The 18,943-nt window shown below is 37.5% G+C and overlaps 1 protein-coding gene across 2 annotated transcripts in view; it reads left to right on the top strand.

Moving 5' to 3' along the window:
• Nucleotides 1–1,021: 1,021 nt before the first annotated feature.
• The window catches only part of LOC129774724 (neuroligin-2), a 217,404-nt gene continuing 199,482 nt past the window's right edge, over nt 1,022–18,943 (top strand). The window contains exon 1 of one of the 2 annotated variants that reach the window (XM_055778637.1): nt 1,022–2,395. The gene's annotated coding sequence lies outside the window, so the exon portion shown is untranslated. Of the gene's footprint in view, nt 2,400–18,943 lie in introns of both variants that reach the window. The other variant, XM_055778638.1, reaches the window with a different exon arrangement.

Raw genomic sequence — 18,943 nt, 5'->3', positions numbered from 1 at the left:
CTGGTGGGAGTTCTACCTCCGGAACGATCCACCCGATTTTGTTGAAATAGTTTTTCCGAAATTCTCCACTAAATTTCCTGTCATCGTACGTAGGATTTTTTTTTATATTTTGAAAAATAAAACTCTGATGAATGTTTTTGTATTGATTTTTTGAGGAAAAACGCAATTTTTTTCACAAAAATGTCGCCATTTCGTCAAAAATCAATATTTTGAAAAAATCCTACGTACGATGACAGGAAATGTATCCAAGATTACGTAAAAAAAATCATTTTTCTCAATTTTCGAAATACTGACAGCGATAAAAATACAGTGTAAACAATTCACTCTGAACTACTTTTACCTAAATTTTCAGGAGAAAATACCCAATGGGTCATTTTCTACAGCGTTTTTTTCCGTTTTCAAATTTGATGTGGGACACCCTTTTATTATGGGAAGATAGAACATTTTTTTGTTATTTTTAAGCTCATTGAATGTTATAAATCAAAATGTCAAAAGTGTCAGACTCACAGTAACAGTAATGGCGATTGAAACAAAAACCTACATCAGCAAGTTGTAATAAATGATTGTTTTCAAAAATATTGAACATTCCAGGGCTTCAAATATAAAATATAAAGTACTTCATATATAATTTAGGCTTAAACATTTAACTAAATTTGAGAGGTACAAAAACTTCAAGAGGACAAAATTTGAAGTTGAATCAAGGCGGCAGTTTCCCGATTGACCTATGCAGCAGAACATCCCGCACAAAAGCTGAGAATATAACACAACACACGCACGACGCATGTCCAACAAACGCCAAGCGCGTGAATGCTGTGAGATGTCCTGCTGTGGGAATCCCCTGCGGCTAGCGTTTCGAGATGCTGTGTCTCTCAAGCAATGCCGAGCCTTCTGAAGCACAGGGCACAGGAGCGTGGCACATGCGCTCCTCCTGGACGAACAAGCTCGCTCACCTCGCGTCATGGAGTGGTCGCCACCGCCACTGAGACTTGCACTGGGTCCTGTCGTGTCAGTCTTCGGGTGTTCGTGCTTGCTGCATGATTGTACTGTTGCGGTAGTCACGCGTAGTCGTCCTCCCAGGTGCTGCCATCATTCCCCCTTGAATGGTTGGCGTTTGGTTGTGGATAATCAGACCACCCACCGCAGCAAAGATAAGGCAAGTGAAGACGGCGACCTGCCTGCCGATGCTGAGCGCTGTCATTTGGTCTGACGGTGGGAAGCAGGGCTGCGGAAAATTAGTTGTGACTAGTGTATGTGTGTGAAAGAATTGGCGCTTATCGGTTAGGCTACGATTGGAATCCCAGAACGAGTTTTTTCACCATTCTTCCGGGGTGGATCCCATTTCGTAGCCTGCAGTGAAATATGATACAAAATCAATTTTTTACCCGATTTTGGGGAGTGTTGCTGCTGCTGGTGGATGACAGCGCGAGATAGAGGCTGCAAAAAGTGACGGATGCTGGCGATGGATATTTTCTCTTTTCTCGCCTGATTTTGGTGAGTGCCCTCGGGCGAAGAAAAACAAATCTCACATCATGTTGGGCTGGGACTGTTTGTGTAATCTGGAATTGGCCGCCCCAAACTGGTGATTAATTGTGAGTTGGCTTGGTCCAAAGAGTGGCAGGAAAATTCGAGCCATTCCGACAGGCGATGGATTAAAACACAGCGACCGTGTTCTAGTGATTTGGAGGAATTTCCCCGTTTCGTCCTGCATGTATGCGTGTCAAGTATACAAAAAATGAGTGCTTAAGGGTGTTGTTTTCCCGAGAAAAATCTCCTCTCAGTGTTTATCACAGAAAAAGTTAGTTTGGGATCTTCTGTCAAAGTGCAAAACATTCGACGCTTACCAATAAACGTGTTCGTAGAAGGTCGAATTGACGTGATCCAAATCGGCGAATCGATGCCACCAATGAACCAGCGTTAGTTCCACAAAGCGGTGTCAAGTTCATCGGAAATTATGGTGTTGTTTTGCCTTCGATTCCGCAGATGCAATGATAATCAGCCATCAGTGAAGTGCACAAAAGCGTAAAATAAGCGTTCCACAAGAGTACTTCTGAAATAATTGTACTTGTGTCAGCAATCGAGAAGAGTGTAATTGATGTGATGTGCGTCTAGAATGGCATATGGATCTAACCAGGGAAGAGTGTAATCCTGGGTTCTACACTGGGTGGTGTAGAAAATGATATGAAGTACGGATTACTGACTAGTGAGCTGTAATAAACAGAGGATTACCACGAGACACTTTGAGTAAATAACAACCGAAGCCAACAGAAATAAGGAAAAAAAAGCACCACTATCGTTATCATCGTCATCTTTGTCAAGTGCTTCTTTCAAAGGATTACGGAACTCGTAACAAGCGTAGAGGAGTGTAAACTAAATCTCGCGTATCGCTTGGCAGCACGTGAGTAAGCTCTTACAGTCCCCAACTTTCTTGAGCTTTTTTATGGCTTCAATTTTTATCGTCCACGGCCAAGACGAAAGCGGAAGAAAGTACTTTAATGACTATGGGAAATGGGTTATTAAATATTTGATATGGTAGTGTTGCGTCACAGTGCCGTTAGTGCAGTCAGCTGGAGCGAAGAAGTTTCAGTGAAGCACTTTCTCGAAACTGGCTCTGGCCGTTGTGAAAGGTTATGATAAAGATGGAATAATCTCGTGAAGCAAACAATTTTTATTGTTTGAAATGAAACGTAATTCACCCCGTAAGGGATGTTGAAGGGTTGAAAAAGGGTTGTCTTCTATCATAAGAACGCGACACCACACATATATTTGATGATGTGCCGAAAAACTGAGGGAGTTTGGTTGGGATGTTAAGATGCATCTATCGTATAGCCAGGACACAGGGACACATCGGCTGACTACCATTTATTTTGGTTTCTGCAGAACACTGACGATGGAAAAATATTTTGAGACATAAGAAAACAATGGCCAATATATACATGAATATAATTTATTTTCAAATAAAAAAAAATCATTTTAAAATTAACAGCGAATACTTTTTAAACTGTCAAGTTCTATGTTCATCTCGAATCACTTACACGTCTCCATCGGTCCATAATTATATCAAATTAATGGAGACGCATGGTTGATTTGAGGCGAATCATTCAATTTGGTAGGTCGAAAAAAAATTGATACAGTAAAACCCGATTGTCTGCGGAATAGAGTGGTAAGGTCACCGTTGATAACGAAAATTGCGGATAAGGCAATAAAAAAAATTAAATGAGGTACAAACATGAAAAAAAAGATTCGACATGCAAAACAGCAAAAATGTGCAAACAATATATCACATCTCTACAATAAAACCTCGATTATCTGCGAATGAAATATTTTGTGAAATCACGTTCGTTGATAATCGGCGCTCTACTGCATCTCAAAAGCGAAAAAAGAACGAAGATTCCTGAAGTTCTGTAAGTTTGTAAAAAAATGTTTCGGCCAGAAATAATGTAAACAGTTAGGGTTTCTCTGGTCTCGACATCTCGATTGATGCCTGGGACACGACCGCTCAGTTTACTTAGGACTACGGAACTATCCAGCAAACGTATAACGAATAATGATTAAATTGTATAACAAACGCATATACATTATCATATACTCCATATTTTGGATAATATATGCTGCACCTAACTAGCATATACATCCAGAGGTGGAGGCAATATACAACGACTGCAAATACTTGCGAATTGGTTTGGATAAATATACAACTTATTATTGCCTTTTATTCAACTATTGTCATGCGAATATAAGATTTATTACAGACAGAGCAAATGTCGGAAAATATTTGTGAGGTTATTATCTATATATCTATCTATCTATATATATATAAAAATGGAGTGATGTCTGTCTGTCTGTCTGATTCTTATAGACTCGGAAACTACTGAACCGATCGACATGAAAATTGGTATGTAGGGGTTTTTGGGGCCGGGGAAGGTTTTCGTGATATTTTGAGACCCCTCCCCCCTCTCTAAGGGGGGGGGGGGCTGCCATACAAATGAAACACAAATTTCTGCATTACTCGGAAATTAACCAAGCAAACGAAACCAAAGTTGGCATGTGAAGGTTTTAGGGTGCAATAAATGTTTTTACGGTGGTTAGACACTCCACCCCCTCTCGAAGGGGGAGGGGGGCGCTGCCATACAAATGAAACACAAATTTCTGCATTACTCGAAAATTAATCAGGCAAATGAAACCAAATTTGGCATGTGGAGGTTGTAGGGTGCAATAAATGATTATATGGTGATTAGATACTCCTCTCCCCTCTCTGGTGGGGGGGCTGCCATACAAATGAAACACAAATTTCTGCATTACTCGAAAATTAATCAGGCAAATGAAACCAAATTTGGCATGTGGAGGTTTTAGGGTGCAATAAATGATTATATGGTGATTAGATACTCCACTCCCCTCTCTGGTGGGGGGGGGCTGCCATACAAATGAAACACAAATTTCTACATTACGCGAGAATTAATCAGGCAAATGAAACCAAATTAGACATATGGAGGTTTTAGGGTGCAATCAATATTTCTATGGTGGTTAGACAGTCAAAGGGGAGAAGAGGGGAGGGTTCTATCATACTTTCTGTGTCAAACATTTATTACATGTTACGGAGAAACATGTTATTTGTAAGTGGTTGAAAAATCTTGAACGAGAATTGTGTCTGAAAATAATCTGATATTATAATGATGAGTTTTGGTAGAAGTACTAGGAATTTTATAGTAGAAGGTAAATGGAACGGGGTCTATTAGGAGATCAATCAATGAACAGTTCTGCGATTGTACTCATGAACGTGCGCTTAGTAAGAGAACGTGAATGTTTGAAGGTAATGATAAGAAAACACAAATTTTGGGTGGGACGAAGTTTACTGGGTCAGCTAGAGACTATTCAATTGGCTTTTAGTGGGAGGGATTATATATCTTAAAGATGGTTGGTTGCGATGGTCTAAAAAATTTCTCCGATGGGATTCGAACTCTGCTTGTTTGGAATTTTAAACAGCAGCTAGCTCGCACGTCTATCTGGAATATAATGCTGGAGCACTTAAAACTCGCACATATGATACAAAAGAGATGCAACTGGATACGTCATTCCTGGTTTCTGATTTTTACTTATTTAACTGTGTCCTAAACAAAAGAAAGTCATCCCAATCAAACAAACCAATGTGGCTGTACACTATTTGTCCAGAGGTCAAATTTTTGACACTTTTTGACAGATAAAGTTTGGTTTGAAAATTGTACAAACACTATTTTGTTTGCCACTCTTCAATTATCAACGATGGCAAACAATGTCAAACATCAAACAAGGAAACAAATTGACTTAAACATTTAAAGTAACCTTACCGGTAACCGGAAAAATATTGTTGGCATCGAATAACTTATATTTGCCTGTCGTGTTTTGTGTCCAATATATTCGATCAGTACACGTTGATCGAATTTTATCTGTCAAAAAGAGTCAAATAGTTTCGTTAATTGATAACCCAGGAATTTCATAAGAACGAACCCAATTTTAAAGAATCTTTGTTCATTTGTCTGAGAACAATTTGTTCTTTTAATTTATTCAGGGTGAAGTTTTACATAAATGGATACTATTTGTAAGCCAACTTGGCAACCTTGCAAAACGAAATAAACCAAGGCGCTACCAGATTGGTCAATACAACAAAACCACTCTGCAGCCATCTTGAAATTTTATTGTGTTTTGTTTTTAAACGAACGTACAAGTACTATCAGCAGCTGAATACCACTGAACTAATTAAGAGAACGTAGAATTTCGAACGCTTGTGATTAACCTTTCTCTCCCATGTTTAGGGTAAACGCTTTCATTCGTACTGTTTTCAGATACTGCTTCCCTAATACACTTAGTGACCAAGCGACCGCACCATAGATCCGTCTTGAAATAAACAATAACAATCTTGTTGTGTCAAATTAATAAAATGATGTTATATGTCTTCAATTACGATCTTATAGGTGATAGGCATAAAAAGCCCACCTTGCATTATCAAAAACTTTTCCCAATTAATAAACTATTTCTTGAAAAACTACTACCGTAATTTCATAGAATTGTATACTAACTTTTTCCCCTTTAAGTAATCAACAAGTTTCTTCGAAGTGTGCAAATATGCGAAGACAAAAATGAAAGTCCACACCCAAAAAAAATATTCAATTCATTCAAAACCTTTGAGTAACCCCTCGTTTCAATATTTTATGACAGCTAAGGCTGTGTGATATTGTTTACAACCTTTCAGTGATTCAGTTGACGTGATAAAAACGAACTGCTAGAATATATAAGGTTGGGGAAAAAGTAATCCATTATTTGTGCGTGAAATTCAAAACTTTTTTAATATGCTTCGGATTGTCCGATTTGGGTGAAATATGCACCGTTTTATTGTAAAATTTGCTGCCATTCTAAAGGTAGCTTCATAATGCCTCTCTCATAGAATGATTGGTCCTTATTGATTTCTCTTGATCTCAATTTCTTATCACTCAGGAAGTTTTCTCAATGCTAGAAAAAAGTTGTAATCACCTGGTGCCCGGTCCGTATAGTCAAATGAGTGGATGCATTAAAACATCCCAATCAAGCTCCCGGAGTTGTGTGGCCTTGTGTTGTATTGATAGAACACAAGACCTCTTCTATTGGCCAATTATGGACGTTTCTGAACAATCGCTATCTTCAAACGATCCGTTTGTTGACAGTAGAGATCTGAATTTAGTGTATTGCCCCAAAAAAATAAAAAAAATAAATTCAAATAAAAAAATTAAATTGCACGTATTTTACTGTTACAGTATCGGCACCATAAACACCATTCACAAGTTCAGCGGCCTGGCTTGCATTTTCGCTTTTATAACAGACAGAATTTTCTCTCTTTTTCTTTTTACTAGTACTTAGTTGAGATTTCTATGCCAAGTAGCCTCAGTGCAATTTGGAGTAAATTTCTGACGAAAAATACTCCCCGAACCCCCGGCATGTTAGGTGTGGCGCTAACCACTCAGCCACGAGAGCACTTTCTCTCTGTTGACTTCCATTATTAACACCCTGTAACTCACAACTGAATGGACAAACAAAAAACAGCAAATTATTTTTTAGTGTCGAATGTCGCCTTTTCAACAAGCCAAATTGTATGATCAATATTACGCGAGATATCGATCACTACAGCCTGCTATCGAGAAGATGGATTTTTTTTCTCCCAATCAAAAATTAGTAGTGATTATTAATTCGCAAAGTTGCAAGATGACATTCCAGGAGATTTCGGTGACTTTAAGGCTATATTTTCTAGTCTTAGCCAAGATATGTTTTGCTAGAAAAGTTCTTGAAAACTTACCAGGTTTTTGAATCGGAGTCGTCTGAAGTTCAGGATTCCACACCGTGCGATAAAAACTGCTATGACAGTGTGGATTTTTGTTTCGAGTCGCTCGAGCCACATCATTTGTTAAAACAGTCATCTCAACAGCAACCATGTTTTAATGATGTTATGAGCGCGAAGAAGCGTCCGCATTGCAATAAGCCGGGCTTCGAAAGGATATGGATGGATAAATATTCTAAATCTGAAGAATTAATAGTTTTTGTATAATGAAATAACCCTAAATAATTTCAGCATTCTTTGAAATTCTCGGTGTCATTTCAATCAATCAACGCATAAAACCGTAAATTTCAGAATGCTTTTGATAGAATGTTAGATTGGGACAAATAAATTCGATAAATTTTCGGTCACCCTGAAAAATAAACCCTACCAGAAGAAAATTAATTTCTGTGAACAGTCTTCGGTAATCATTCAAGTTGGTGGAACAAAATACGAAGAAAAATATTAAAGAATCTTGATAACTTGCAAGTAACAACATCGTATCAAAGAAAGCAAAGACCAAGAGGGAGAAACAATAAAACAGACGAAGGAATGAATAACACTCCCGAAAAAGCAAATAGAAGACGTGACATTGCTTCGTCCTCGTCCTTTTTTATTTACTTTCCCCCAGCAATAGGGGTCCCCTATTAGGGGATACCCTCTTGTAGCCGAAAGCCGCCGGGAAGCAATTTGTTTCGTCGGTTTAGCGTTGTAGCGTTGTTTGTCGTTTGGTAGAGGAGAAAAAAAAAGTTTGTTGTTGAAAAATTATGTCTAAATCCATACCGTGGCGTAAAGCGGTTCTAAATTGCAAAGTGGAGAGAACCATTATACGCAATACGTGCTAAGCGAGATAATTCTTTCTTCCCGGACGGGGTGATTGCGGTGAATGTTTAGGTGATGACAGAGCTTGCAAAAGGCAAAAGACTGTGCAGAAAATTAATATGCTGATCGCATAGCACAGAATCGGTATTTTTAATTTTAGCTACCATGGGAATAGCCCCAACTCTGACATCGTTGAATATAATTGAAATCGGAATACGATCCAAACCACACAATAAAATGCTCAAACTGCTAAATATTACACACACTACGTTCTGAGGAATTCAACTTTGATATTCCAACTATTTTTTATTTTGAATTAAACACTGGGTCAAACACTATCTACACTTAATTTTTTATTGAATTTTGGCATTCACACAACTTGTTTTATTTTATAATGTTTTCGTACATTCCGTCAATCAATTACGGAATTACGGATTACTTTTTTGTCGAATCGAATTATTTACACCAATTTTTTCATGATTGTCGTGTGAATCCGTTTTCAATTATATCAAAGCACTAACTGACCCGGCATTGTTCTGCCATTTAAATTATTTCTAGAGAATATTTTGGTTGGTAAATAAAACATAACTAATTTATTTTAAGCGTATTCAAGCGATCTACAAAAGTATTCGAACGTGATCGACAAAAAGAACGGATGAAACGATTTCAACGGAAGTTGGCATGATGTTTTCTGATGCAATGTATTTCATGAATGTAACTGATATATTTGATTTCTCAGAAGTTAAATGTAAAGAGAAAAAAGTAATACATTTTTGTCGTAAAGTTGAAAATGAAATAAAGAAAATCAATATTCATATCGTTCAAATGCTGTCTCGTTGGAGGAAAATACGCGCTTCGCTTTTTCAATATGTACAGCTAAACTAATAACTGCTGAGTCTCGTTCATGAATTGGAAAGCCAACGATACGCCAGACACCAATGGAGCTGATGTATCGTTCTTATTTGGAACCGCATCAATTCGTTGTTGTCGTTCAATCGAGGAGTATTCACAGCGGTATTCTAATTCAAAATCACAGCCATATTGCCACTTCTTTTATCCACGGACTTGCAGATGTATTTATTAATTGCTCTTTGCTCAGCTGAGACGAATAGGGTACTACTCAACGATTTTCAATTTCAATGTCTGCGTTGATGATATTTTTGAATGACATTAACAGCACTTATGCGTTGAAATATTAGATATTTGCTTACGCTTGCGATCGTGTCGTTGGTGAAATCTCTAGGTTGACACATTTGCACAGCTCGATTGGACTTGAGTCGAACGGATTTTAGAATGCAAAATTGCAATCCATTCAAATAATTTCGACTCATTTCCCAAATGAATGTATCCTTACTCAAACCACTTATGTTGATTAGGTCGTAGGAATCGCAGTCGTTCGCTCTCTACCTTCACGTACATGCTGACCATGAATTGTTGGTACAGCTCACGATATCATATAATGACATCATACGATACACATAAAATCCATATTTTATTAGTTTGATATAGCTATTCATAAATATTATTTCAAAATGAGTAATGATGTTCATAATGAATGGAGTACCTGTGGCAGGATCACGTTGTCTAATGTTTATGCAGTATTCATCTTGTTCTTCAGAACGGTCGGGACTTTTTTGTCAATAATATTTCTTCTGACTTGCATCGTAGTCACACACACATTCTAAAGCTTGCCACTCAAAACACGTTCAAGGCGTGTTGTTTGGTAAAGAAATCTCAACTAAGTACTAAGTAAAATTGATGCAAGTAATACTACGATGAGAAGGCGAATGTTGGAAATGTTAGCGCTATTGAATAAAAACGAACAATGGTTAAAATATTTGAATATTGTTCACACAAACATACTAAAATCGTGATCAAAAATAGGGAAGTGGGTTTAAAATTTGAGTTTATATGTATGGTATAAAGTCAAATTAAAGAAAAAAATTATTCGGAAAAAACTTTTTTTTCTGCACAGGATCACCCTATTTGGTATTAATATATGGTAATCGGTATCCTAGCGATACAATATATAGGTTGCAACCTATTCTTATGCCTACCAAGTTTTTTGTGCGAAATTTCATCAAAATCGGTCGAATCGTTTCGGAGGAGTTCGGTAACAAAGACCGTGACACGAGTTTTATATATATATAGACGAGCTGACCCGGCAAACGTTGTTCTGCCGTATACATTATTTGGTAAAAAATATACGTTTGCTGTTTTCAAGATGGACGGCTAAATTTATAACTGTTAGAACCCGTTTATAAATTGGAAAGCCAAAGATACGCCAGACAACTTTATTGGAGGTGATGTACCGACGAATTTGGTAGCGCATTATTGCGTCGTTGTCATTTCATCGAGGAGAATTCACATCGGTATTCTGAATTTGAAACACAGCCATATTGCTTCATTTGTTCACGAACTTGCAATTGTATTTATTGCTCTTCATCGATTTGCAGAACTCAACTACCCATTTATGATACGTAGAATTAACTTTCATTTAAAAAAATTGGTTTGAAAGCGTGTTTATTCCTCCAGAATATCCATTTTGCATTTTTGCTTCACAGAAATGGAACACGGAGCTTAATGTTGTCTATGTCGAATTGCGTCGCAAGGTTGACACATTTGCGCAGCTCGATTGGACTTGAGTCGAACGGATTTTAGAATGCATAATTGCAATCCATTCAAATAATTTCGACTCTGACGCTGTGTACTACCCAACGATTGTGAATGTCAATGCTGCGTTGTTGATATTTGTGAATGGTTGTCCGCCATTATCAGTACGTTGGCGAAATCTTTGGACATCCGCCTACGCTTGCGTTCGTGTCGTTGGTGAAATCTTTGGGAAAACACTTTGTACAATTTTCATCAAGGCGATACAAGTTTTAGATCAACATCGGGCCATGAATCATGTTTGTGGTAACAGTATCGTACAGTCACTCATAATCCATCATTAGCAGACTCGAAAATAATTTTAAATTATTAAAAATTGAATGGAAATTATTACTCGATGTTGTTTACATACTATAAGGACAAAGTCCTGACGCTAACTTAACTATTTTTCTATAAATCTCTTTGCATTCCTGCAAAAACTTTATTCATAATATGAAATCATTATCAGAGACAATTCTTGTTCTAGATTTTTTCCCATTTGCAGAGAATGTGTTATTCTGTTACATAGAGTTCATATTAGAGCATATTTTCATATATATTTTTTTCGGTAGGGTCTATTTTCATAATAATTGTTGTTTTAAAAGCGTGTTTATTTCACCCGGAATTTCTCTTCCTTTTTCGCACGGAACACGAAACACGAAGCCCAATGATATCTATATCGGATTGCGTTTCAAGATGGCGATCGGGTTGATGTTGTAACTGGTCACCGAAGACTTCATTTTTTGTTTGAACAAACGTGATGGTAATAGCAAAAGCTGGGTCGGCGTTGCTCATGACAGCGTCTCGCAAGTGAATGTATTCTGTTTATTGTGTCGTAGAAATCACAGTCGGTCGCTCTCTACCTCTCTAGTGTTCGCAAGTAATTCTACGTTCAGACAGCGAACATAAGGAACTTTAGGAATGTTAGTATCATTGAAAAAGAAGATGTGTGTCAACGATGAACTCCAGATTATTGTTTCTTCTTCGAATCACGATTACTCGAGTCGCTGTGCAGTCTTCTACCAGGATTCCAGCGAAGTCTTCAACAACATGCGCATCTACACACATGTTCTCCAGTTGTTTTATCAGAATTGATGATTGGTTGTCACCTTGGAATCCGAGCATGTATAATATGAAGGATGTAAATAATTAATTGTGCTCATTCAAAAAGGCTTCCAGTTCGCCGACGATGCACCTGGTTTTAGCCGAACTGATGTTACAGGAGTATGTGTGGATGATAGTTCGATGAAGATGACGTAGCCATCTGTCATTGAACAACCTAAATATATATTTGTTCTGTTTGGAAAACTATGGATCAATTATTTGGACATAGTTTATACCAAAATACTAAAATCGCTATTAAAAATAGGTGATGGCAGTGAAAATTGAAGGTTACATGCATTTTTATAACAAATTTAGGAAAACAAAAACAATACAAAAAAAATATTCAGAAAAATCCTTTTTTTCTGCATAGGGCCACCCTATTCGATATTAAACATACGGTTATCGGTATCCTAGCGGTATCATATATCGTTTACGACCTATTCTCATCCCTAGTAAGTTTTTTGAGCATAATTTCATAAAAATCGGTCGAGCCGTTGCGAAGGAGTTCGACCACGAACATCGTTACACGAGATTTTTATATATATATAGAAGATTACTAGAATCATGATTCAATATTCTCATGTCGAGTGACGAAAAAGGAATTACGAAAAAAAAATAACCACCACCACCAAAGCCAGTCTTTCCCCGAAGAATGTAATGTTCTATGTCTTGTGGGATTCAAAATAATGTCTGTATTATGATCTTCTACCAATAACCCAATCGATAAATTTAAACAAGTAGTACTGCTCGCAACAGTACAAATTAAGAACAGCGGTGCATCCAGATAAAACGTTCATTAGGAAAGGCGTCGTGTTCCAATAGGATAATGCTAAACCTCATACATCTTTAACATCTCGGTAAAAAAGTAGGTTTTTGGCTGGGATGCACTAGTTTACCCGCCGTATTCAACGGATACTGTACCTTTGAATTATCCCGGAAAATATCTCTTTAGGGGGACCTTCGACTCTTTCGGCAGCATAAAAAGCACATTGACCAGGTTTCCGATGAAAAATTGAAAAACTTCCGGGAAAATGAAATTTTTAGGCAGAATAAATTGGATAAATACATGCACACCTATAAAATATGTGCTTTTTATTTATTTTTTTAAAGACACGAATTTATAATACAACTAGCTGACCCGACAAACGTTGTTCTACCAAATAACTTATTTCTAGTGAATATTTTGGTGATTGAATAAACAATAACTAATATGTTGTAAGTATTTTTGAATTGTTTTACGTTTTTGATCCATTCGTTCATGACGATCAAACGAATATGTGGCAATAAAAGCTATGGCATACAGAATTGAGCGTTTTAGACGATGACCGCCGACAACAATAATAAAAATCAAATCATTCAAACCATCTTATTTCAATGTACTTCATTTACGTCACTGATGTGTTTGATGTAAAGCGTTAATATGTAAATGAATAAAAAATAAATAATGTTAATAAGTAAAATGTAAAGTGAAAGGAAGTAATGTATTTTTGTCTTAGAGTAGAAAATGAAATAAAGTAGATCAATATTAATTTTGTTCAATTACGGTCTCGTTAGTGAAAAATAGGTTTTCTGAATGAACAGCTAAATTCACTTCACGGGACTGTTGGGTCCCGTACATGAATTGTGAAACCAAAGACATGACAGACAACTTCGTTGGTGCTGATATATCGGCCAATTTGTTGGCGCATTACTTAGTCGTTGTCATCCAATCGAGAAGTAGTCACATCGAAATTCTGAATTTGAAACATAGCCATATTGCTTCTCTTTTTCACGAACTTTTAGTTACTATTGCTATCCTCCTACCCTTGTGATTGTGTTTTCCATCTGCAACGCAAGGCGGTAAAAGCGTCAGATCTCCACATGGGACATGAATCATGTTTGTGGGAACAAAATCAAACACTAACTCATTACTTCATGTTGTTTGAATACTTAGATGACATAGTCCTGACCCTAACTCAACTTTTTTTTTCAATATTTTTCAACTAGATTTCCGCTAAAACTTTAGCCATAATATAAAAACATTATCAGACACAATTTTCGTACACGATTTTTACACACTTGCAGAAAATGTGTTACTGTGTTACATACAAAACTATAGGTATAGCTAATTTTCATCAATATTTTCCGTTTCAAAAACGTGTTTACACCACCCGAAAATCCGTTTCTATTTTTTACAGAAATAGAACACGAGGCTCAATGTCGGCTATGTCAAATTTCCATGCATTATCACATTATCACAACTTGATTGAACTTGAGTCGAACGGATTACAGTATGAAAATACGATCCATTCGAGTTATTCTGACTCGATCATAATTCAGAATACGGATGAGCAGTAGACGGATCAGGAATTTCCAAGGCAATTACACTATCGATTTCCATATCAATGCATTGCGTTTTAGCCTGGCAATAGCAAAGGCTGTGTCGGCGTTGCTTTTGATAGCTTCTCGTAGGTAAATTTATTCGTAATCATGCTGCTTCTGTCGATAATGTCGTAGGAATGACAGTTCTTCGCCCCTACCTTCGCGTACATGCCGTACATGACGTTGCGTTAGCTGCGTTGAGGCATCGTTCGATAATAAACATCCATCTACCTCTCTCATTTGGTTCGTCTCTTGTAACTACATATTCATAAATATTAATTCGAATCATTGAATCAATATATGTGTTCTCTAGCTGATAATTCATCTGTATTGATGACAATAGCGTGATTAACATTTTTCTGAGCATGTGTGATCTGAAGGATTTCAATAATTCATTCTGCTTATTCGATAAGGTTTTCAGTACCTCGTCGATGCCCCTAGCTTAAGACGAGAATTGAGGTTACTTCCGCATGTGTGGGCGAAAGTTCGAGGAAGTGTACGTAGCGTCATTTGTTATTGAACAACGTAAATCAATTCGTCCTGTTGGAAAATTGAGCAGCGGTAATTTTTTTTATTTTGATATTGTGTTTACATAAATACTAAAATCGCGAAATAAAAAATAAAAAAAATGGGACGGGGTTAAAAGGATGAAAATTTGGGTTCTAATGTTTTTTTTTTTGAAACCAAATTTTAAGAAATACACAAAATGAATAGTAGTAGAATAAAAAAAAATATGATGATGTTGGAATATAAATTTGTAAATTTGTAAGAAGAACAGATGCCATTGATCATATGATAAGGTCCTAAAATCAATATGATAATAAATAACGCGAAAAAAGTAAAAAAAAACATCATTTCATCCATTGTAGGGACGATTTAATGATCAGATTTCTCTCTTAACCCGATTTAAAATCGATACCTAGTCGGTACAGCAGACTAAATGGCAATGCATAGATGGTTGTTTTTGGTGTGAGGATTCTTTCGTATTTCCGTGGAAAAGCGACACATACACACAATCACGATAAAAGGGACGCTCTAACTTAGATTTCCATGCATTCTATTTTTAAAATGCATCAACATACATACATTTCCACAATCGAAACCAGTTTGACACATGGAAGGTTTATATTAAAATTTGCTTACATTCTCGCTTATGCCTCTGCAAATAAAGAAAAATGGAATCTTAAAATATACAAATTTCGATCGAAATCTCCCAGCGTTGGTAGAACCACCTTCATCGACCCGCCGTTTGCGTCGTTTGCATACATCCTCAAAACATATAAACACCCACACACGAAGTTCGAACTTCGTTCAACAACAATAAAATAAAACGCCGCCCAGCCCTCGAGCAAATCGATATAAGATTTCAATTCCCTTCAATTCTGGAAAGGTGCCACACTTTGAGTGAACGTTTCTAACGCCCTCTCCCACCCCTCACGCACCCGCCTGGAGAAGCGAAATAGCTGCCCCTACCATCGGCATCGATTTTATCGTTCAACCACTAACTAAAATGGACGTTGTTTGTGGGATGTTTTCGTTCGAAAGTGGTGGTGTCTGATGGTGCCAAACTGACGGGACAGGTGTCGGAGGGTGTATTGTTATTACAATTTGTCGGATAAAATTGTTACGGCCATTCTGGAAGCATGGTGACGGTGGGATTATATGCTGAACAATGCTTCTGATAAGTATCACATGCTGCGAATGTGTTATCTTTCAATCAATGTGCAACATTTTAGATATAACCACTGATCTCTCAGGCACGGCAGCTGCAAGTATAAGTTGGACGCTACGCACTTCCCGCTCGGAATAGAAAAAAACGTCCTAGTCCGACTATCACTTGGTCGGGGTTCTGCCAAAACGAACCAAGTGCCAAAAACATTATTTTGAGATATTTCAATCTGAAGTTTGGGCTCCTACTAATTGAACTGGACTGATCAAATCTATTATTTTATCGCTCACGTTTTACAAACAGGATGTCTACAAAGCACTGAAATTCTCAAAATCTCTAAATCTCTAAAAATATAGAAAGAAATTACTATTAGTTTTGGTATGCATGCACTCAGTTCATTTCGGCAAAATGAAAACAGAAGAATGATTTTCAATTCAGTGCGGTTGGATGCATTTTAGTCTGATTAATTACTGCAATTATGCAAAAATGGATGAAAGAAACTTATGATTTTTGTCGCTGGTCAGATCGTAATTAATATCTACAATGTTTTGATCATCGGAAACCATCTTCATGAAGAATTCAGTGTTTTACAGGAGGTACATTTTTCAACAGATGTTGAAAATCGTTGTACTTCGCACAAGGAATGCTGCGCCCATTTGGATGGGATAGTTCCATTTTGGTTTGATCAAAAAAGGTGGAGGGCCTCCTTATATATTCCTGAAGTCTAATTCAAAAAGTGATCATTTGGGCCGGTGTGTTTCTCATGAGGCTTTCTCGTAAAATAGCTTGAAATTTGGCAGACGTTGCTCAAAAGACATTTTGTTATAAAAGTTTTTTGGACAACCACAGACGTAATCGACTTGAATATTCTTGCCCGCAACTACCGCCCGCGCGTGTTTGTATAGTTTGCCTGCATTTCTTCCTCATGTAGGTTTTTCTTTCAAACCTACTCAGGTTTCTCAGTGTGTTTACGTTTTCTGAGACACACCGGCGAATCCACGTTCTCCTGGTGAGAATCCGAGATTTTTTTAATAGATTCAAAAGTAACTTCACAACACGTTAGTATTTTGTAACGGTTCTTGACTAATTTCATTATTAATATTTATATTGACTCACTTTTACTGTTTTTGACAAAATAATATCCTAATTAATGAAAATAAATTGACTTATGGGGCGAATTTCGGACGTTTTTTCGAGCTCCGTAAAAATAAAACAAAGAATATTGTTAGCATCCATTATATCATTATTTGTTCATCTATCTTTTAACAATAAAATATAAATTGAACTGATTAGAAATATTCATAACTGGAATAGTTAATAGCTGATGAAGTAAGCGGTTTCAATACAATGTTGTGCCATGGCGTACACTATTCCAGCCCTTCTGGTCATCTGGTTATTTTGACAAAATGGCGATCGTTTAAAAAACAAAATGCGGTTTAAAACTTGTTTTCTTACGTTTCCCGGTTTTTTAAAAATAGTATAAATTAAAAAATATCGTTTTCCTAGAGGTCATGCAATAGAGAGAAACTTGCAGATTGTATCCATATAAATTCGACATGAATCGGTTCAGTAGAACTTGCGATATCGTGTACGCCACTTTGAAAAAAAAAACTTGTTTCGAGAAAAACGTGTTTGAAGTTCATTGTTATGGCCGTACTTGGTTAGATACCGCATAACTAAAATGGCTCTAACTTGGTAAATAATACGATTTTTGATAAGTCCTCTCTAGGGTATATTCTTGAATGCATAAACTACAGAAATATGAAAGAAAAAAAAAGATTTTTTTCAAATTTCTAGACTAGAACATTGCCTTAACCCTTTGCGGTCGTATCAAATTTGGGCATGGGTATCGTCCTGGTCGGAATTATTTTTCCTTAAAAAAGCGGTAATACATGCAAGATCATGAAAAAATAATCATTTTTTTCTAATTTATTTCGTAAGCTATATATTAGGCTATCAAAAAAGTCCTGCGGTATTTCCGCCAGGTGTCGTTGTAAGCGCGTAGTTCTAGTTGTATTCATTGTATCGAGTCATACTATAGCTTGTTGGAAAGGTTTTTCTGCGCGCTATAATATAGTCCTTGACATTGTTTTGTTTGGTTAAGTCGTTCGTGAGTTATAGTGTCGCAAATATGGAGCAAAATAAAGAGAAAATCCGACATATTTTACAGTACTACTATGACAAAGGCAAAAATGCATCTCAAGCTGCCAATAAAATTTGTGCAGTTTATGGACCCGATACAGTTTCCATTTCCACCGCACAACGATGGTTTCAACGTTTTCGTTCTGGTGTAGAGGTCGTCGAAGATGCGCCACGCTCCGGAAGGCCTGTCGTCGAAAATTGCGACAAAAGCGCTGAATTAGCCGAGAAAGACCGGCATAGTAGCAGCCGTAGCATCGGCCAAGAGCTGGGGATAAGTCATCAAACCGTTATTAACCATTTGAAGAAGCTTGGATCCACAAAGAAGCTCGATGTATGGGTGCCACACACGTTGACGCAAAAAAAAACATCTTTGACCGTATCGACGCATGTGAATCGCTGCTGAATCGCAACAAAATCGACCCGTTTCCTAAGCGGATGGTGACTGGCGATGAAAAGTGGGTCACTTACGACAACGTGAAGCGCAAACGGTCGTGGTCGAAGCCCGCTGAAGCGGCTCAGACGGTGGCCAAGCCCTCATTAACGGCCAGGAAGGTTCTGCTGTGTGTTTGGTGGGATTGTCAAGGAATAATCTATTATGAGCTGCTTCCCTATGGCCAACGCCCAATTCGGACCTGTACTGCCAACAACTGAACCGCTTGAAGGTAGCACTCATGAAGAAGAGACCATCTTTGATAAACAGAGGCCGCATTGTCTTCCATCAGGACAACGCCAGGCCACACACTTCTTTGGTGACGCGCCAGAAGCTCCGGGAGCTCGGATGGGAGGTTCTTTTGCATCCGCCGTATAGTCCGGACCTTGCACCAAGTGACTACCACCTGTTTTTGTCCATGGCGAACGAGCTAGGTAGTCAGAAGTTAGCC

The sequence above is a fragment of the Toxorhynchites rutilus genome, chromosome 3, assembly GCF_029784135.1.
Source record: "Toxorhynchites rutilus septentrionalis strain SRP chromosome 3, ASM2978413v1, whole genome shotgun sequence".
NCBI classification, from domain to species: domain Eukaryota; kingdom Metazoa; phylum Arthropoda; class Insecta; order Diptera; family Culicidae; genus Toxorhynchites; species Toxorhynchites rutilus.
Note: the sequence above shows the minus strand (reverse complement) of the source record. Positions and strands in the feature narration are given on the sequence as shown.